Below are 13,811 nucleotides of genomic sequence, written 5' to 3'. Positions count from 1 at the left end.
AAAAAAAAAAAAAGTGCTATACTAAGCAACACACCAAAACTCCCAAGGTCACTACGACAAAAAAATATATGATGGATAGGCAAAAAAGATGGAGGAGCAAAATGATTTCCCTTTTCTCTTGGGGAGGAAGCCACAAGGGTGAAGGGTGGACATGGAAGAATGGAGAAAGGAGTGGGACTGAGGTGCATGATATAAAATTTCCAAAGAATCAAAAATTATTTTAAAATTTCTATTTATTTATTTTAAGTGTATTCGTGCTCTGTGACAGAAACACACACATCTACTCACCCCAGCTAGGAATCCCATGATAGATCAAAGTACGGATACCACCAAAGTCCAACTTGGTAAACCAATGAGTTTTATTGTGATTACTTTTTTTTTTTTTCCAGCTCAGCCTCCTTCCATTGGAGAGGGACATCTGCATCTATTATCTACTCTGCAGAGAGGGGCCTAGTGAATCTGCACAGTTTCAGGGACTTCCTGAACCTATCTTGAGTTTCCTTTCCTACTTAGGGAACTTCCCTTCTGGACAGAATGTTTCAATCTCAGAGAAAGCTATGACACAATAATTCGAGTCTTGTCTGCATGTATATATATGTGTGTGTGTGTTTCATATGTGTTTCATATGCATGCCTGGTGCTAGCAGAAGCTAGACGAGGGCTTTGGAGTCTCTGGAACTGGAGCTACAAATGGTTGTGAGATGCCATATGGGTAGTTGGACCTGACGCCAGGTTTTCTGCAAGAGCAGCCAGCATTCTAAATGCCTTTATATTTACTGTATCTCCTCCTCCCGCCGCTTAATATTCTGCTAAACAAACGCTCTGTAGGAAAACGTGGTCTCCTGATCTGCTGTTAACTACACTGAATTCTTGTCAGTCTTTTTCTGTCAGCTGGCTTATTTTAAATGTATAGTTGCTAAGTCAAACTCAGCAACTTTGGTGGGTATTCACCGGAACTGGCCCTTGTCAATGTATTTCCCTCCTTCCATTTGCCACCTGCCTCTGTGAACGTCTGCTAGACCCTTAGGGGGGTCTCCTTCTACTCTCTGCCACCACTGATGTGGACATGAAATTAAAATAACTTTTATCTCATAACTGCATTTATCTCCTAATTAAATTTCAAATTGACTTCTGACTTTTAATTCCCAAAATCGCTACGTTAAGTCACAACCTCGTGAACCATTTTTGGATGTGTTTTCTTACACACACTTGTTATCACTGTCTCAGCGCACAGGAAAGAATATGAAATAGGAATTTGCCTGTCTTGGAAATTCATGCAAAAAAAAAAAAAAGGATTCCTAAGTTTGTTTCTGAGGGCTGAAGAGACACTAAGTGGATCAAGAACATTCTAGGGGGGCGGGGGGGGGGAGCTAACCTAAGGTCCTGTTGTGTGGGAAGAATGAGAATGGAAGAAGCCCAAACAAAACAAAAACAAAACCTCTGTGGGTTTGACGCACGGAGCCAAAGAAAACAAGCTGCAGAGGTGGTGTTGGGTTGGGTGTGAAGTACTCCCTAATTGGCTCCATGTTTGAACACTTGGTCCCCAGCTTGTGACACTGTTTGGGGAGGCGGTGGGGTCTTTCAGAAGTGGAGCCGGAGCCGAGCTGGAGGAAGTGGGTCCCCATGGAGCTGGGCTGAATGGTTGCAGCCTCTTTGGTGTTGGCCTGACCTCTGTTTCCTGACTGCTGCCCACACGACACTGCCAGCTGCCTCCGTCCCTGCCGCATGGGCCATGCAATGCTTCCGAATCCCAAGCCAGGAAAGATCGTTCTTCCTGTAAGTTGTTTCTCTCCGGTGTTTTTTTCACAAGAATGCGAAAACAGTGGTTTCGGTAGGAAGAATCTAAAATGTGCAGTGTTTGAAGGCAAGAGTAAGTATTCTTTCTTGTATTCGAATATATAGAGTCTACTGGAAGAATCTAAACAACAAGGAAACGCAAGCAGATTAGGCGATGGGAAACGTCATGCTACCTGTAGGGTGAACAAAAATGTGCTGTCTGAGCCAGAGAGATGGATGCTGGTACACTCTAGCAGCAGTGATGTGGCAAAGCAGGTATCCTGAAGACAAAGCCTCAGATAGATTTAATATTAAATTATGAAATCTGTTTTCCACAATGAAAACAATGCTAAGAAAAAATAAATGTAATAAACTTAAACATTTAAATATATTTAGGATGGTAACTAATGAAGGGGTCATTGCAGGGGTGTTCCCGTTCTTATCCTTCGGCATCTATGATTGACAGGCATTATTACAATCCCCGGAACAGGAAACACAGAAAGTCTTTCGGTTCAGGATTCGAGTGGAAACAATGTGCCGATCTGGGGGTCAGGCTAAAGGCACAGGTATAATTGAAATTCCATGGTAAGTTAGTACCAGATGGAAGACAAGGGCGGAGAAGAGGTGTCTGTTGATGGCACATAGGTGTGAGTCACCTCCAAGTAATTTCACTTGAAATCATGGGCAGACATGAGAATACCTCGTTATGTAACAAGGGGAGGAGAGGTTGACAGCCTGCAGGGCCAGAGGAGGAAGAGGGCACAGAACCAGGAAGAAGCAGCCTCTGGGTGGAGCTCAAAGGAGGGCAGGGAAGGTAGTGAAGAAAGAGAATTTTTGTGTGTGTGTGTTTGTTGCTACTTGAGATTGAGTTGAAAGGGAACCATAACGATGACCATTAAACTGTGAGTCTTAATTAGGGGTTCCACTGGAGTGATGAAACACCATGACCAAAAAGCAAGTTGGGGAGGAAAGGGTTTATTTGGCTTACACTTCCACAGCACTGCTCATCACTGAAGAAAGTCAGGACAGGAACTCAAAAAGGGCAGGACCTGGAGACAGGAGCTGAAGCAGAGGCCATGGAGGGGTTGCTGCTTTCTGGCTTGCTTCTCATGGCTTGTTTAGCCTGCTTCCTTATAGAACCCAGGACCAGCAGCCTAGGAATGGAACCACCCACAATAGAGTGGACCCTCCCATTAAGAAAATGCCTTACTGTCAGAAGTTAAGGAGGCACTTTTCTCAATTAAAGTTCCCTCTTTTCAGATAACTCGTTTGTGTGCCAAGCTGACGCAAGATCAGCCAGCACACTGGGCAACAGTCTTCAATCAAGAAAGAGCCAGTGAAGAAGTGGAGATGAAATCCTGAGTATAATCAGTTGTGTGAACAGGGGAGGGGGGAGGAAGTAGGGACACACTTCTCAGAGAAGCGTGGTGGGAAAAGGAAGCTGGGGCTGAAGAACTCTCTGGAGGATGAGGTGAGGTTCAGGCCTTTTAAAGATGGAAGAGTATTTCGCATGCAGATAGAATGACAGTTGAGTGACAGACTGGGCTGAAAGAGGGAGGATGACAAGGAGCTCAGCCTGGAAGTGCCTGGGAGAGTTAGGTCTGCATGGCAAAGCTGGCTGCAATAAAAACAAGAACGGAGAATGTCGGAACACTCCTTTCTCTGCCTCCTGGTTTCCTAGAGTAAGATGTGAGTAGTTTTGGTTGCAAGCACAGGCCATAAACTCCACCATCCCTTCGCTGCCATGATAGGCAAAACCCTCTCAGAGCATGCGCTGGCAGGCCTGAGCATGACAGAAAGATTCATGCTGGCAGAGAGGACCAGCTGCGGAGCCATGACTCCTCTCCAGGGGATTCTTGGGCGCCTGGATCACACCTCTCTGCCGTGTGCTACCCAGGCTGGTCTTGTGCCATGGGTTCTTACTGGCAGAGAGGATCAGCTGCGGAGCCACCATACCTCTCCAGGGGATTCTTGGGTGCCTGGATCACACCTCTCTGCCATGTGCCTCCCAGGCTGGTCTTTTGCCTTTCAGCCTAGAAGAGTTCAGTAAGATGGCTCAAGCCCCGGTGTCACTGCTGTGGGACAGCTGCCCCAACTGTCCTGGGAGGAAATCGGCTCTCAAATTCCCTTAGCACTCAGTTGTGCCTAGTTGACCTCTGAAAGTAGAAGCAATTCAACTGTCCCCTGGGATGGCCAAGGGCCAGCGGTGTGTGAATGCAGCAGCCTAGCACACACAGTAGGCAAGGATTTCTATTAATAGCAAATGTCCCTCTGGTCATGGCAGTAAATTCCTCTGATGTACAAGGAACCTTTGTGAGCATGAATAATAAAAACCCAGAGGCAGATACTGGGATTCAACCTGAAGATCAGGAAAGCAAAGAAGCCAAGCCACTAGAGAGTTCTTACCTCTAAGAAATCCCCAAACTGTGAGCTCCTGTCTCCTCCCGCCTTATATTCCTCTCTAGTGTTGGGATTAAAGACATGCACCACCATCTCCCAGCCTCTATGGCTAACTAGTGTGATTGCTGGGATGGAAGGTGTGTTCCACCACTGCCTGGCCTGTACGGCTGACTAGTGTGGCTGTTTTGCGTTCTGGTCTTCAGGCAAGCTTCATTTATTAAAATACAAATGAAATATCCCTACAACATTGTGACACCAGCTCCCTCCCAGGGTAGAGTCCATATGAAGTAGCAACAGGAGCATAGCTGTTCCTCACCCCTGTTTATAGCCTGTGGGATAGAGCAGTGTGTGGGTTCTACCTGGTCTGTAACACAAGACTGAGTATTAGCCCCTATAGGGTGCTTCTAAGGGATCGACAAGTCACCAGCTGTGGGGACATTAGCCCAGACTTTGGGCACCCAGAGGTTTGCTACAGAGAGCAAAAGGAACCCCGCTCTCTGTAGTCTAAGGGCTGCTGCTTTATAGATGAGCAGCCAGCTGGCCAGGGTATAGCCCAAGCCTGTTGGGCCTTGGGGCCCCTGGGCTTTGGAAAGTTGTCGCTTCTGGCTTTGGACATGTCTTTCTTGAGCATCCAGCCTGCCCACAGCCCGCTTGTCTTCCTGGATGCTGGTGCTCTTTTCTTGCACAGCAGCGAGTTCCCATTGGGAGCCTGTGCTACGATAAGAGACAAGAGGGCAGCCACATCCAAGCCCTGGACTGCTTGCTGCAGCTGCTCAGACATCTGTAGGCAAATGGATACGTATCCACTTTTGTCAGCTTCAAGTTCACTTTCTTCATCTCTGTCATGATCTGCTGGTACACTGTAGGAGAGCCCAAGGACCACAATGATGTCCCTTCTCCATCTCTGGCTTTTCCCAACTTGTCCCCAGTACCCTACTCCTGGCAACATTGTCCTGGTGACATTGGAGCAGAGAGAACACAATTTCCTGTTTATGTGTTCCAGGGGATCCACCACAAGGACCTGCCCCTGAGTCCCAGGTCGTGGTGCTGATGAAGGGGCTAGCTACCCAGAAGCAGTGCAGAGCTCCCCCAGAGTCTTGGCATCTTGCTTCTGGGATACTTCCCTGATGTCCAGATACAAGTGGGCCTGAAGAATATACTCTTGGATATACTTGTGGCAACCTGGTACATTCACAGAAGGTGGAGCTAGAAGCCCTACCAGCTCCAGCATTTTTGATGCTTGCAGAGTTTCCCTATGGCATCCACTGGGACACAGATTTCATCATCCTTAAGGACCTGAGGGATCTGACCATTGTACTGCATATCCAGTCCCAATATAGCCTCTGTGGTGCCTTCCTGGCCTTCTGGCACCAACACAAGGCTATAGATATCACTGTGCACACACAACTTCATGGCCTCCGCCAGTGGCTCAGTTTGGAATCGCCAAGGCCTATAGATACTCATGCAAGTCGTCAAGAGGCAGTGCTTCTGCTGGCGAGATGGCTTGGCAGGCAGAGGCACTGAGAAGACTAATTCCTACAAGTTGTGCTCTGACCGTCACGTAAGCACCACTGTGGCACACGTGCCCACATGCATACATATGCATACATACATGAAAAATAAATAAATACGTATAACTTAAAAAAAAAAAGAAGTGGGCAAGGAGAAGAGCTCAGAGCACCCACACTGGGGCTATTGAGAAACCTCTCCAGCGGAGGTCCCCAAGCTGGCTGAGGAGTCTCATTGTTCCTCCCTAGGGGCGTCCTACTCCAGCGATGCTCTGGCAGCTTCCTCCAGCACAGGAAGGTAGAACTGTTTGGCTCATGTAAAGCATCTTAATTTTTAAGAATTGTTACTTTCTTTTCTTTATGTGTATGTCTGTGTGAATGCACGCTGCACACGTGCTTGCCAAAGGAGCCTGGAAGAGGGCAACGAGGTCCTGCGGAGTTGAATTCCCAGGGAGTTGGTAGTCACCTGATGGTTGGTGCTGGGAACTGAGCGTGCAGCAAAGGCTCCTAACTGCTAAGCTGTCTCTTCAGCCCTAGGTTAGCACTTTAGAGACCACAACCTGTTATAGAAACTGCAGGCAACAGTAAAACGACTCACAGAAATAAATAAATAAGCAGGGACACTTGCCAGATGAAATAGGAGAGCCTGGGGGGGGGGGCGGAGGCGGATTCAGCAGGTGCAAGGTACATCTGTTGATCCTGTGGTGAGATTGGGAGGGCTGGCCCACCTGCTGCCTTCTCCTTTCTCAATTAACTTTGAAGAGAGGTCATCATTTGAAGGGGCTAGGGATGGGGTGAGGACCTGTGAGGAAAGAGACTGTGAAATCAATAGCTCGGAGGAGGGAAGTGAGCTATAAGAGGAATGTCAGGTGGCGTATGAACTTCACATCCTGTTGTAAATCAATCCAGATTGATCTCGGAAAGAGATAGGACGAATTAGCTGACTTGGCCGGAGCTCCTGAAAGCAGAGTGTAAAGATGAGAGCTTGTGCTTTATTGGAGAGTGAAACTCCAGGGAAGAAGAGTTCAGGATCAAGACAGTTCAGGGAGGATCGGCTGAGAGCTACGGTAGCTGCCGCCAAGTGACACCTTGCTGGAGTCAGAGATGGTGTTCCTAACCCTCAGAACGTGCTTACACGTGGAGGGGGTGGAGAAGATTCCATCCATCAGCTACGAGTGTGGAAGGACTGGGCATTGTGATTCTGGAGAGTAAGACAGAAGGGTTGTATGCTAAGCAAGTTTCAGGCCAGCCTGGCCAGTGTTCTGGGTCCCTGCTTCACAAACAAAACGAAATATAATCAGTTGACCCCCTGTGCTTCTGGATTGCATGTGACTTAGTGTCCACACCTAGTACAGTTCAAAAGCGGCCATTACACAGATAAAGCCCTGGGATTGGAGGAGATGGAGTAGAAGGCAGAGGCGGGAGTTGAAACGATTCCAACTCAGAGCTATGGGAGCTTTGTTGGGGCTTCTGGGAGAAGGACCAGACACCGTTCTAGTGCAGGGTGGCTGGAGGCTTTACCCAGCAAAGCTTCCTGAGAGGCGGGAGATGGCCCCTGGAGGAGGATCTTGGGACACTGGCATCTGCCTCTCCTCCACCATGCTAGGCTAACAAACTACATACACCCACAAGCCAAAGCAACAGTTCAGGCTTCTGCGTGGAACAAGTTTGAAGTTAGAGCAGGGCCAAGGAGTGTCATGGACTCTGAGAGCTGCTGGTCTATTTTTAAAAACATATCACAAACTGCTCCTAACCCAATAGCTTGTGCTCCATGCTTTATTTTGAGAAGGGCTGCTTTACCTGGTTTCTGGTAGCAGAATGGATTTTAGGAGTGCAGACCTGGTTTCAGGGTGTCCTACCCCTTCCTGCTCCACTCTTCCTACACGTTTTCATTTGTCCCCCCTCACCTTGAGCAGCCATCCACCACCCATCCACCACCCATCCACCACCCATCCACCACCCATCCACCACCCATCCACCACGGCTGCAGGGGGGGTCTGACCCCTAGACCCTGTTCACACCTGGAAACAGGGCTTAGGGAGCCTTAGTGACAGGTCACATGACAGATGAGCAAGCCCCTCACGTCTTTCCTAAAGCCCCCCCCTTTCTCTCCAGAGTGTTTTTAGAACAGCTAGTGCACTTTTCTATGACAGTTTGAACAGAATCTATTTTCATACAGAAGATGCATTTCATAAAATGAACTTCACCTGGAAGCTCGTCATCATAGTCAAGACAAATGAGAGAAAAATTATACACTGCAGGGATCGTAAAGAGCCCCAAGAGGAGACCAGAGTAGGGAATTTTAAACAAACTGGGAATCTTCATCTTGAAAATCAGGCTAGAATTTGATGAGGCAGCATTTGCAGAGTTGCCATACAGAGAAGGCTGTGCATAAGGGACTGAGAGATGATAACATTAAGGTAGTGTATACCCAACTTCAAACCATCCTGGACACTTTCATATAGATTAGCTTAGGTAATTTTGTAGCATTGAGAGGAATTGAAAATGGGAATTAATATGCATCTTGTTATGTATGCATGCAAAAAATTCTGTCTTTTGTCAGGTAGTAGGCCCTTTTGAGAGGCGGTATAACAGAGTGGTTAAAGACACAGGTTCAGAGCCAGTGAGATGACTTAGCAGGCAAAGGCACTTGCTGCACAAGCCTGGTGACGTGGGTTTGGTCCTTCAAACCCTCGACTAGGTGGTGGGAGAGAACCGATTGTTGTCGTCATCGCCCCCCCCCCCGCACACACACACACACACACACACACACACACACACACACACACACTCATCAATGGGTTTGATTTCTACCTCGTTGCTCTCTGACTTTGGCAAACTTATTTAAACGTCTGTATCCATTTCTTCACCAGCGAGAGGATAGCTGTCATTCATGCCTTGGAGATTATTTTGAGGATGAGCTCACGCCCGTACAGCCCTCAATGCTTGGTAGAGATTAAATGTTAGCCATTACCATTCAAAATTTAATTTTCCAGAAGGCAGGGGTAATATTTTCTATTTCTCTGTATTTTTAGTCCCAGTGAAGTAGAATACTAGAAAATGTCTCCTACTCAGTCTATGCTTCTGGGCTCCAGGGAAAGCGAGACATGAGCTGGGGTGGGAGAGAACAAAACGTTGAGACGCTTGATGCGGATCTTTGCAATGCACTCTAACGTTCTTTGAGAGAGGAGACGCGAAAATTGATGCTCAGAGGGTGTAAGCAACTGGCCCCAGATCTCCCAGCTGCGAAGGATGATTTAAGTCCATGCCTGCTGAAGTCTGTCCATTGTACTTTGTATTGGAAATAAACGTTAATAAATGGATGGGTGGATCTGAGGAGGATCTGGGTCTGTCTTTGGAGCCCCGCCTGTGTCTATTATTTACCCCTGTGCTCCCAGAACTTAGCACAGGGCCTGCTTCATGGGAAGAGCTCGATAAATATTTATCATTAACCGAATAAATAAATAAAGGAAGGAAAGGGCAAAGGAATGAACCATAGCATGGGTGGATAAAATGCCTCTCAAAAAAGGCATTTTTCTTCCTCAGTATTCAGCCTCATACATTCAGAATTTGCTGGACTCGCGATAATGCTTCTATTCAGCGCCCAGAGAGAGCTGAGGAAGCAATTCATTACCTGTTTACTCTCAGTGCAAATTCAGACCAACTGCCAACTGCAGCAGTCACCTGCGCTCTCCTTTTTTATAAAGCAAAAAGTCTCCAGCTGTGTGAGCGCCAGTTGCATTTGTCTGGCTGAAGGTTTTCTTGGAACAGGCCAGGAAATTAAAATTAAAAAAAAAATCTGTGTAGTGTGTCCCAAACATATTTTTCTTTTTCTTCAGGAAACTTTGTAAAAATATTTTTGTTTATAGTTTAGAGGATTGTATCTCCCGGCCCCCGGTATTCAGGCTCATGCTAGTAAAGACCTACAGGGATTCCTGGAGGGGCTATTATAAATGCTTCCTCTGATTGAAATTAATGCCTACTTCCTCTTAAGGGAGAAATGTAGTAAGTTTTACATGGAATGGGATCATTTATAACAAATTGTCAATGTAATAAAACACATCTACAGGGTACAATAAAAAACTATTGCATAAAATTGGCTGTAAAAATAATTTTGGTTTAAATGACAAACGTCAAAGAGTTGAAGGATGAGCAGAGACGCGTTTTGGGGAAGGGAAGCCCATTCCACATGGTGCTTATAAAGTGTTTCATAACTTACAACCAATTCTCGTGGCTGCATGATTTAGGGACCATAAAAACCGCTCACACAGGAAATGACATCACTGGTGTTTGCATGGTTTTATTTTCACCACTCACACGCACATCTTCAACATTATAATCAGTTGTAGAACAGAGATACGGCATTGAGAGAGCAGAGTATCTATTTTATATGCAGTGAACATAGCAGGAGAAGATCCAAATGAAGGGATGTCTGGAGAAAACTTCTTTGGGCAAAGGCCTGGAGTTTTAGATCAAGCCAAATCAGGGACACATATTCAAATCCATGTAAGAGTTCACTCCCATTCTGTTGGCCAAAGAAAGTCACACGGACAAGCCCTCCTTTAATGTAGTAACGTGTTTCTCAAATGGTGTGGGAAATGGGTAGGAGAGTAAAAAGCTGAAAAAATATACAAGTTATTTTGGCTACATAGCTCAAACTACCAAGAATAATTAAATAATAAAAGTATAAAATGAAGGAAAAATTTAAAACGTCTTTATTACCTTGTAAAGGAAATGACAATTTGGCAATCATACAGGAAGCTTAGAGAAAGAATTTGGATACAGTAATTTTATACCTAACAAAGCATAAAATGAAAGTTTCTTCATCCTTTTGGAGGCTTCTTTCACTGCTTGGGTTAACTCCTACCAATTAATTTGTCATTATTCTTTCTGGTTATTTATTTCTAAAGATAGAGCTATTTTCTCTTACAAGTATGTATTTGGAACCTATGAAATCTCTGCACTCAGCAATAGCTTGTTAAACAGTTTAATAAACTTGTAAATAACTAATACAAAACATAGTGCTATGTTTTAGAGTTATTTATTAGTATTTTAGTTAAATACTTTTATTTTCATCTTGTAATACAGGAAAGCTAACTTTTTCCCCATTCTCTTCCCTATCTTCTTCTACCTGAGACTTTACATATTTTTACATCCTTCAGTTATTCACAAATACGTTTAAAATTTATTTTGAGAAAGCCTTTGTTTCAAAACCTCATAGTTTTTTGTTGCTAATGCTGAATCAGGAAGACCTCTCTTAAAGGAGTTGCAGCACCTCTGCTCACCGCCAGCAAATAGCCTATCTGAAAAAGTTCGGCTACTAAGATGTAACTGTCCAGCAGGTCAGTTAGTCTAGGGTTGTAACCTGCCTGGCAGGTCAGTTATTCCAGGGTCCTGGAGAGGTGCTATCTGAAAAGACATGGGCGGGAGAGAGGAAGAAGGCCAAGCAAGGTGTTGTCAAAGCCTCCGTTTATTAGCGTCATGGTTGCGGCTTATATAGCCCCTGGATGAGGAATTTGGGTTGGGATGGGGGGCAGGGGCATGACCAGGGCAGGAGGGATCTTGCAGCAATAATTGAGCCGGTCAGGAGGTTACCATCGGCCAGGTCACGATTCCTCGGTCAGGAGGTCACGAGTTGACACACCTAGTTCTCTAGATAGTTGGAATGTGGGGCGGGTTCCCCTAACAGATAGCTCTCAAGATAGTTGGGTGTGGGGTAGGCTCTGCCAATAAAACAGTTCTTAATACCATTGGGGTGTGGGGCTCTCTGCAAACTCCCCAGGACAATGGTCCCTGCAATACTTTTTGGGGGAAATGGCTCCTGACACTAAGAAGCCGTGCTTGGCTCCTGTTTTTGTGGATCTAGAAGTCCTATTTTTAAAAAAAATATTTATTTATTATTTATTTATAATGTATACAATATTCTATCTGACATGTATGCCTGCAGGCCAGAAGAGGGCATCAGATCTTATTACAGATGGTTGTGAGCCACCATGTGGTTGCTGGGAATTGAACTCAGGACCTTTGGAAGAGCAGGCAATGCTCTTAACCACTGAGCCATCTCTCCAGCCCCTAGAAGTCCTATTTTTTAAAAAAGCTTTTTTTAAAGGTCTTTTGTGGATCCATTCCCCAGACAGGGACACGATTCTGTAGATGGAGGCTGCTCGTTCACTTCCTGGCGGCCCAGACCAGAAATAATCACCACAGAAACTATATTAATTACAATACTATTTGGCCAATAGCATAAGTGTATTGCTAGCTAGTTCTCATGTCTTAACCCATTTCCATTATTTTATATTTTATCACGAGGCTCATGGTTTACCAGTAAAGTCCTCAGGAGTCTGTCTCCTTCAGCGGCAGCTACATGGCTGCCTGACTCCTTGACTCGGCCTACTCTCTTTCTACCTCTTTGTTTGCATTTCTCACCTGGATTTATTCTGCTAAGCCATTGGCTAAAAGCTGCTTTATTCACTAACCAATAAAAACAACACATATACAGAAGGACTCTGCACACTACATCCCTAAAGAAAACTGATTCTCCCCCCTTTCCCCAGGCAGCTATCAACTGTCAACAGCTCACGAGCTTGGGTATGGACTTTTGGGTCTCTCTTCCCTCTATGGCAAAGCCATGGACAGATTGATCTCACAGAGGTCTTGTGCAAGCAACCACAACTGTGCTGAGTTCCTGTGTGTGCTAGTTCTGTCGTTGTCTGAAAGATACTCTTTCTCCTCGGTTCTCTCTGACTTCTGACTCTTACAGTCCTTATGCTTCCTTCTTTGCTGATAGTCTCAGAATCTTGAGAATATGGGCTGTAACAGTGATGTCTCATTTATGGCTAAGCAATCACAGATGCTTGTCCTCTGTGCTTTGCTCAGTTGTGAGTCTTTGTTTGAATCATCATGCTTCTCTGGTGAAGACTAAGAGAGGCGAATCTGTGAGTGTAGAGATACATATTCACAAGAGAGTTTGATGTTGGTCTGTCAAAATAATACTGTGAACTTCTAATCTGTGGGTTCTTGGCCAGATTTATAACACAAGGCATGAGCTTCCTCCTGTGGAATGGCCTTAAGTTCAATCAGAAAGTAGTTGATTACTATTAAGTTGGGGGTGTAGCCCCAGTTCCTGGCCTGGGAGTTGCTTTGCTCTGGACTCCAAATCCCAGCATGTAAGGTCCTGACCCCTCGCTGGGGGGAGGGGGGAGGTCAGGACCAGTCCCACAGGGTATTTAAGGGGCCTCCTAGAGGAGGAACACGTGGTTTTCCGGTCTGCATGGGCTCCTTGCTGTCCTGTCTCCCCGCCATGCACTTGTCCACCCAAGAGTGTCATCCTTAATAAAAAAAACGATGGGCATTTTGATTTGGTTTGATTTGACCTAATTGGATTTCTTGCACCGGTGGAGCTGCTCTTATTCTTAATGGTCACCATTATTGCAACCATGGGCCTTGGAGTTGTTATTGTAGCCACCCAGGGATAACAATTAGTAAGACTGTTCGTGGATTTTTCTCCCCAGGCAGCTTGGTAGGAAAGAGGAAGGGATAACCACCATTAAGAAGTATTAAAAAAAATCCTGATGGAAGTCCATTGTTTACAAACACACACACACACACACACACACACACACACACACACACACACACGTTTGAATGGGGTTCCCTTGTATGTAGGATAAGGATCTTTCCAGAAGCCAAAGGTCAATAAAGAAAAAGCCTGGTGCCAGGTATGGGACACCTGCCCTCAAAATGTAGGTTGGGCAAGGTAGGGGGAGGAATCCAAGAGAACAATGAAGGCTATTGTCATTATCTTGATTTCCCATCGACGGGAGGACAAGGCCCTATTGCTGAAGACACTGTACACATTGGTCACAGGACTTGAAGAAATCAAGGCAGGACTGAAGTGGAAACCTCCTCCTTGTTAAGCAGCTTTATAATATCAGCGAAGTTATTTTATTTTAAATGAGTGAAGATAAACACTTTTCTCTTTGATAAACACAATTTTCTTGCAGATAAATGCAGAGACAGCAAGTGCACAATCCACGCAAATTTTCCAAATGCAAAAAAAATCCTCTGCATTTGGAAATATCTCAGCGATGTATTCCCTATTCATTTCCTACTCTGCTGATGAACACCA

Source organism: Microtus ochrogaster, chromosome 10, assembly GCF_000317375.1.
Source record: "Microtus ochrogaster isolate Prairie Vole_2 chromosome 10, MicOch1.0, whole genome shotgun sequence".
In the NCBI taxonomy this organism is placed as follows: domain Eukaryota; kingdom Metazoa; phylum Chordata; class Mammalia; order Rodentia; family Cricetidae; genus Microtus; species Microtus ochrogaster.
This window is presented reverse-complemented; position numbering follows the sequence as displayed.